Source organism: Nicotiana attenuata, unplaced genomic scaffold, assembly GCF_001879085.1.
Source record: "Nicotiana attenuata strain UT unplaced genomic scaffold, NIATTr2, whole genome shotgun sequence".
Taxonomy (NCBI): Eukaryota; Viridiplantae; Streptophyta; class Magnoliopsida; order Solanales; family Solanaceae; genus Nicotiana; species Nicotiana attenuata.
Window position 1 is genome coordinate 1 of NW_017673981.1, and position 8,211 is coordinate 8,211.

The window sequence follows — 8,211 nt, forward strand, 5'->3', positions numbered from 1 at the left end:
CATTCCTCACTTCATGAATGGCCACGGTGCTATGATCGGATGTAACAATTTCGCAGGTCTATGCATGTTGTTATCGTACCTTTGACATTTATCACATTTAGCTACGAAACTTTCCGCTTCTTCCTCCATTTTAGGCCAGTAGTATCCCGCTCTAATCAAGGTTCTTACTAGTGATCTTCCTCCTGCGTGATTCCCGCAATGCCCCTCATGTATTTCCCTCATTACATACTCCGTTTGAGATTGTCCGAGGCATCTTTCTAATGGACCACCGAACATCTTACGATAAAGATTCCCTTGTTTTAAACAGTAACGAGCAGCCTTTTTTCGAAGTGCATGCGCTTGCTTCTTGTCATCAGGGACGGTACCATACTGTAAAAAAGCAACAATTTCGTTTCTCCAATCCCAAGTTAAATTATTAAAATTTACCTCATTCTTATCAGGTTCGAGAACTGAATGAAATAAATGTATAACTGAAGCATTTTGCATCATTTTTGCCACATCAACTGCAGATGCAGATTTAGCTAAGGCATCTGCTTCAACATTTTCATCCCTTGATATCTGTATGACCTTCCAAGTTTGGAATTGCTTTATCAGTTCCCGTACCTTTTCCAAGTATTGTTGCATCCTTGCTTCCCTAGCAGTGTAAGTCCCCAGCATTTGATTAACCACGAGCTGTGAGTCACTTTTGATTACTACTTGATTTATACCAAGTTCTCGTGCCAATTCTAGACCTGCAATCACAGCTTCATACTCCGCTTCATTGTTAGTTACGGAATGACATTTAATAGCTTGCCTAATAGTTTCACCCGTAGGTGGTACTAAAACAATTCCTAATCCTGCACCTTTTACGTTAGATGAGCCATCAGTAAATAAGGTCCATGTTCCTGGATTAGCCCCATTAAGTATTTGTACTTCTTTTTCTGCTTCTAGTTGCATCCCTTGGCTAAAGTCAGCCACGAAATCAGCTAATATCTAGGATTTTATTGCTGTTCTAGGTAGGTACGTGATTTCATATTCACTAAGCTCTATGGCCCATTTAGCTAACCTCCCTGACAATTCATGTTTATGCAATATATTACGTAGAGGGTATGCAGTCACTACAACAATGGGATGGCATTGAAAATATGGTCTTAATTTCCTAGATGCCATGATTAGAGCAAGTGCTAGTTTTTCCAATTGTGGATACCGTGTCTCTGCATCTAACAAAGATTTACTAACATAATAGATAGGAGATTGTTTACCCTGCTCTTCTCGAACCAAAATCGCGCTTACCGCAACTTCTGAAACAGCAAGGTAGATGAAAAGTTTCTCCCCAGCCTTTGGTTTTGCTAGCAAAGGTGGATTTGACAAGTATGTTTTCAAATCCCTAAGTGCTTGTTGACACTCCTCATCCCATTCAAAATGATCCTGCTTCTTAAGAGCCGAGAAAAATTTGAAACATTTTTCTGATGATTTAGAAATGAACCTTCCCAAAGCTGCCATTCTCCCTATCTTTGGACCTCTTTTGTATTTGAAAGTATATCAGGGATTTCTTCAATGGCTTTAATCTGTGCAGGATTCACTTCAATACCACGGTTAGAAACAAGAAAACCTAAAAACTTACCTGATGCTACACCAAGTGCACATTTTTCTGGATCAACTTCATATTATATTTTCGTAAAATCTTAAACGTGTCAGACAGATGTGATATATGATCTTCCGAATGTTGAGTCTTAACTAGCATATCATCTATATATACCTCCATGGTTTTACCTAAATGTTCTTGAAACATTTGGGTAACTAACCTTTGATACGTTGCACCTGCGTTCTTAAGACCAAAGGGCATTACCTTATAACATTAAGTTCCCCTATCTGTTATAAAAGAGGTTTTTTCTTCATCTCCTGGATCCATCTTGATTTGATTATAGCCTGAATATGCATCTAAAAAACTTAATAGCTCATGCCCTGCAGTAGCATCAATTAATTGATCTATGTGCGGTAAAGAAAAAGAATCTTTTGGACAGGCTTTATTAAGGTCTGTGTAATCTACACAGACTCACCACTTACCGTTCTTCTTTGGAACCACAACTGTATTAGCTAACCAGTCAGGATATTTTACCTCACGAATTGAACCAATTTTTAACAATTTTTGAACTTCTTCTTGAATCACCTTGTTCTTGAAAGTTCCTTGCTTTCTTTTCTTTTGCTTGATGGGAGGATATGATGGATCTTATTCAATTTATGGGTCATGAAATCCGGTGGTATCCCTGTCATGTCAGAATGGGACCAAGCAAAACAATCTGCATTAGCCTTTAAAATTTCAATCAATTTACGTTTTACCTCCAGGCTAAGATTAGCTCCTATGTATACTTTTCTCTCGGGCCAATGTATAAATAGCACCACAGCCTCTAGCTCTTCTATCGTTGTTTTGATGTTCTCGTTCTCCTCCGGTTCTTGAATGGTATCAGTTCTTGAATCCATATCCGTTTGCTTTTGTTCAGGTGAGGTTGACACCGTGTTACCCTCGCTTGAATTCTGTAATTGCTATTTGTCTTCACCTTTATCAGTTGAATCTGCAACGGAATTGATGCTTCTAGATGTTTGTTGATCGCCTCTGATTTGACGTATTCCCCATGGAGAGGGAAATTTAATAACTTGAGAGGTTGAAGGAACAGCCTCCATGGCCTCCCAAGAATCATATTGTAAGTCATTTCCATATCTACGACCTGAAATTTGGTATCTTTAACGATGCCTTCTGCGAATGTAGCAAGTATCGCTTCTCCTTTCGTTATAACACTAGAATTGTCAAATCCCGACAAAGTATGTGCTTTTGGAATCAATATATCCTCCGCTTGCATCTCGCACAATACTCGTATTAAAATAATATTTACAGAACTACCTGGATCAATCAAAACTCGTTTCACGTTAGTGTCATGTACAAGTAAAGATATTACCAGTGCGTCGTTATGCGGAGTTAAGAGTCCCTCGGCGTCTGCGTCATTGAATTTAATATTCTCCTCTTCCAGTACATGTCGAGGCCGCTTCCCGTGGGTAATTGTTACTTTTGAAACCTTCTTATATGATACATCGTTGATCTCTTCACCCCCTCTTATACCGTTGACAGTTCTCTTGGGTGAAGGTGGTTTTGGAGGCTCCTGCCTGTTCTTCATGTATGCTTGTTTACCTTTTTCATTGAATAACTCAGTGAAATACCCCTGTTTAAGCAAATGATCAACTTCACCTTGCAGAAACCTGCAATCTGATGTTTTATGCCCGTGATCATTATGAAATTCGCACCAATGATCAGGGTTTCGTCTGTTTGGATTCGATCGCATTTCCTTTGGCAACCGTACCTTATCTCCCATGCCTCTTAAAACAGATACGAGTTCAGAGGTGCTTACGTTGAAGTTGTAACCACCGAACCTTGCCTTTAAACTCCCATCATCGTCTCGTGACCCGCGTGTGTTTCGATCATTCCCGAACCTTGATGAGGAGCCTGATTCCCTGTTCCTAGGTTTGTGATCGTACCTTTGATTTTCTTGTCTTGACCGTGAGTCCTTTCCCGCAGGTCCCATGTAAGGCTCGTACTTGTTTTTCCCGGATCTTTTGTCACTTTCCGCGCGCCTTGAGCTTACCTTTTCTTTTGTTTTATGTCGTAAAATAATGTCTTCTTCAATCCTCATTTTCGTACTGTATCTGTTGTAGACGTCATTCCACGTTGTTGCAGGGAATTCTCGAAGGCTTTCTTTGAGTCGCCTTGTGGCTTCTGAACTCTTCACATTCAAATTACTAGCAAAGGCTATGGCTGCCCAATTGTCAGGTACTCGTGGCAGCGTCATTCTTTCCCATTGAAATCTATCTACGAATTCTCTAAGCAACTTTGAATCTCCTTGCCTGATTTTGAAGATGTCTTCCATTCTTTTTTCAACTTTTTGAGCTCCCGAGTGTGCTTTAATAAATAAATCTGCAAGCTCAGCAAACGAATTTATAGAATTTTCAGGTAAAAGAGAATACCATGTTAAGGCCCCTTTATTGAGTGTTTCACCGAATTTCTTGACCAAGACTGATTCGATCTCTTGCTTAGTCAAATCATTGCCCTTGACACCTGTTGTAAATGCAGTGACGTGATCTCGTGGATCTGATGTTCCATCGTACTTTGGAATATCAGGCATCTTAAACTTCTTTGGAATTGGGAGGGGGGCAGCACTTGGCTTCCATGGTTGTTGGGAATATTTGTCTATATCTACTCCCTTGATCACGGGCGGCACTCCAGGTATTTGTTCTATGCGATCATTTTGCTCCTTAATCTGTTTCTGCAGGGTTAGTACCAGATTTTGTAAATCAGAGTTAACTGGATTACCTGGGTCTCTCTCTTGTGTTTCACTAGGGGTTCCACCGCTGCCGGAATTAACCAATCCTGAACGAGAATTCTCCAAAGTGTTGTTGTTTGGAGTAGATGTGGGTGGAGCAGTAGGTAATTGGCTAACAAAAGCCTGAAGAGCTTTATTGACTTGAGAGGCAACAAGTTTTTGCAAAGCCTCATTCATGGTTTCAACATTTTCGAATTGAGCCTGTCCATCTGTGTGAGATCCATCAGGAGTGCCTTCACGAGACCGTCGTGGGGAGGCTCGTGGAGAACCTTGTGGAGAGCCTCGTGGAGAGTCTCCCTGAAGTTGCTGGATTGTTTGAATTTCTGGGTTTCCTTGAGTGTTATCATTGTTGTTTGACATGATTTATGCAATCAAGAAAACTAGGTTGAGATATAATTGATTATCAGATTCCCGGTAACGGAACCAATTTGTTTAACCAAAAAATAGGATTTTAGTCAAAGCTTGAAATTAGAAGAATCGGGTTACTGATAAAAAAGTAAATAAAGAAAGAAATTTTAGAATAGCCAAGTATGAAAGCTGGTAAATCAAAGTATATTCCAATAGTCACCCCCCCCCCCCCACAATTGTTTGTTTCTTCCCTTATTATAGTTCTTTTGGGATATGAGCCTTACCTTTGTCATAATAATGCTATTATGGGCAATTAATGACTTTAAATGTTACGTTATGCAATCATATACATTAAATACATATTCTCTAACGTTTCCAATAATTAGTACTCATTAAATGTTGTATCTGGGCTCCTTTTTGCTGTCAGATTCATTCCTTTGATTCTTCACTATCTTTGAGTTTTTAAATGTCTTGAATAGGTACGAGCGTTTGAATTACTTGTATGACTGCTCGCATCCCCTTCATTTAATTTGCTCGTATCTGTTGTTGTTCGTATCTGTTGTTGCTCGTATCTGTTAACCAACCATACGTCATCACATACATAAATATAATTTTCCCAAATACATTATCACCTTCATACTGGAATGAATATAGCATGTGAATACCCTTCTCCCTCCTCCTGTCTCCTTTGTCTACTCGAGCCTTCCCCCAATTGACTTGGGTGCAATAGTTGTAATCCTGATTCAGCTAGTATATTAAAACCATTGATGGTACTAATTGCATCCTCCTCCATTTTCTCCTTGCTTCTAACTATAGCCTTCCCCGCTGCTTTTGTCCAGCTCTGCTCCCCCTCTTCACTATCCCTCCTTGCATTTGAGTCATCAGTTTTGTTGGTTATCTCTTTAGTCATTGTCAGTTGGTTGCTCTTGGCAGGTACTGGTATTTGTTTATCTATCTTGTCATTGCTTCTTTCTTTTGGTAGCCACTCTTGCCTCTGCTTTTGTTGTTTTACCTTATTCTTTTGCAGCTGTTGCTCATCTTTTCCACAGTTATGCCCAATTTGTCTACAACATTGGCAGAATTTTGGTACCCAGTCATATGCTACTCTTTGGCTAAATTCTCTTCCATTTGGATCTGTTACTTTGATAAATTTTGGGAGTTCCTTTGTTATATCCATCTCGATCAGAACTCGCGCATAGGTGATTCGATCAAATTGAGTAGTGCAAGCATCAGCATACATTGGGATCCCTAAACTACTACTAATTCTGCTTAGAGATCTAGCTCCCCAACAGTTCAAAGGAAGGTTGGGAAATTTCACCCGCACAGTTATGGTTTGCAGGATCTCTTTACTGAAATCAAATTTCTCCGACCAGGCCTTCACAATCATCGGTTTCGTACCTAACATATGTGGACCAGAGTAAAATACTTCATCCCTATCCTCCATAGAATTGAACCTTACCATGAAATATCCCTCATTATGATAGTAAACCTTAGGTTTAGCAGTAAAATTCCATTCCGCCGCAATGAATCGCTCCATAGCTCCAACTGTTGGTGTAATTCCAACTACATAGACAATTAAAGCTTGCTTCCACTTCCTTGTCTCTTCTTCCACTTCCTCTTTACATAATTCCACAATTACTTCTCTATTTTTGATAGTCGGCGCAATGAATTTTAGATCCATACCTTTTGCCGCCAATTTGTTTCCCTGCAAACAAGTTTGTCCAATTCTTCTGATTCGCCACTTTATCTACAGCTGGAACTTCATTCTTGTTGTTATCGACTTTCGATTTACTCTCATTTTCCCATTTAGCCTCCCCTGCATCTTCTGAGCTCATCGCAATTTCCCCTAGCTGAGTTCGATTGCTATTGGGCTGTATGCCATTTTTCCTTGATTAGATCCTCCGGTTTGTACTTGAGCAACAGGACTTACTTCCTCATTCTCGATCCCTACAGGACTCGTTGCGTGCAGTGTTTTTAGGGCTTCCTTCATGGCTGATAATGGCGGCCACTGTTCCATTGGATCTATCACTGTTTCCACCACCTCAGCTCTCCGTTTCTCTGTAGCTTGTGGTTTATCAGCTTCCATAATGTTTCCTATTGGAATTTCCGTCGCGAGTTTCCTAGGTCTTCCCCTCCCCATTGTTGATCAGCGTATGTTAGCAAGAGCACGCTTATCATGCGCTGGGAGCATCTAGAGAGAGAAAATTTGTTTCTGTACGCTTAATTAACTCCTCACGATCCTTCATTTTATCATATTTCAATAATCCTCCAGTAGTAGGGTTAATAGTTGTTTGATTTTCATCACCATCAGAGCCCCATTATATGGGATATGCAATTCTCATATGTCTACTAAGCGTCCCAGTCCCCCCTAAATTTCCTCCAGTCAAATGTTTAAAATCATCTTTACAAAGTTTGCATCTAACTCTGTCAGTACCTTCAATTATTTCAAAAAAATTCCAAACCTTACTTCTTTTTCTACGATTAGTAGTCGGAGCCACAGGTGGTCTACTACTAGTGCCACGACCACCACCCCTTGTAGCAACTCCAACACTACCAATTCCAGCACTAGTAGGTGTAGCTGGTATCTCATCTTTCATTCCTAATTCATTATCTTCTATTCCATAATCTTCTTGTAGTTGTTCATAATCTATATCTACATTATCATTAGGCGATGTTTCGGAAACATGTGTATATGGGGTACTATTACTACCAGATGCTGAAGCACTACCTCTTTTTTTATTTCCCCTACCAGTAACCTTTCTACACGCTCTTTTAGCAGCATTAAACATATTGTAAAAATTAAAGTATAAGCTAAAATTAAATATGCAATTAAAATATTAAATAAGAGAAAGAGTTGGAGGGAGTGCACCGAATTCGACAATAAATTGAGCACTTGATTACGCAATTCTGATGTTACCACGAACAAACGTCAAACAAGTATTTCAATTTTGAACTTCAAACTTCAAATTCTGAATGACAAAACACGATAAATTAAATTCAAGAAAAGAGAGCCAAATAAAATTAGAAGATGAAATGATGAATTGAAGACTTGAAGTCTTGCAAATTGGAGAATGAGAGAATGAGAGAAATTGAGATTGAGAAATGAGTATTGAGTGAAGAAATGAAGGGGGGGGGGGGGGGGGGGTATTTATAGTTTTAGAGAAGGTTAGTTTTGTAAATTGGAAAAGGGTTAAAAAATTTTAAAAAAAAAAGGCTATTTGTGCAATATTTCCGTTGGCCAACGGACCAAAAAATAGTCTGACCGTTGCCAACGGTCTGTGGGGCCCACTGAATTCGAAAATTAAAAAAAAAACAAAAAAAAAAGTAGCCGTTGAACCGGGCCGGTCCGGTCCGGTTAACCTGGTAAGAGCGAACAGTAACTCTTCCGGGTTCAACCGGGCTGGTTACCCGTTTCAAATAATTAAACCGTCCAAACCCACCCCAACCCTCCTACCCAGCCCAGCCCCCCCCCCCTACCCGTCCGGGCCGGACTCGGTTTTACCGGGTTCCGTGG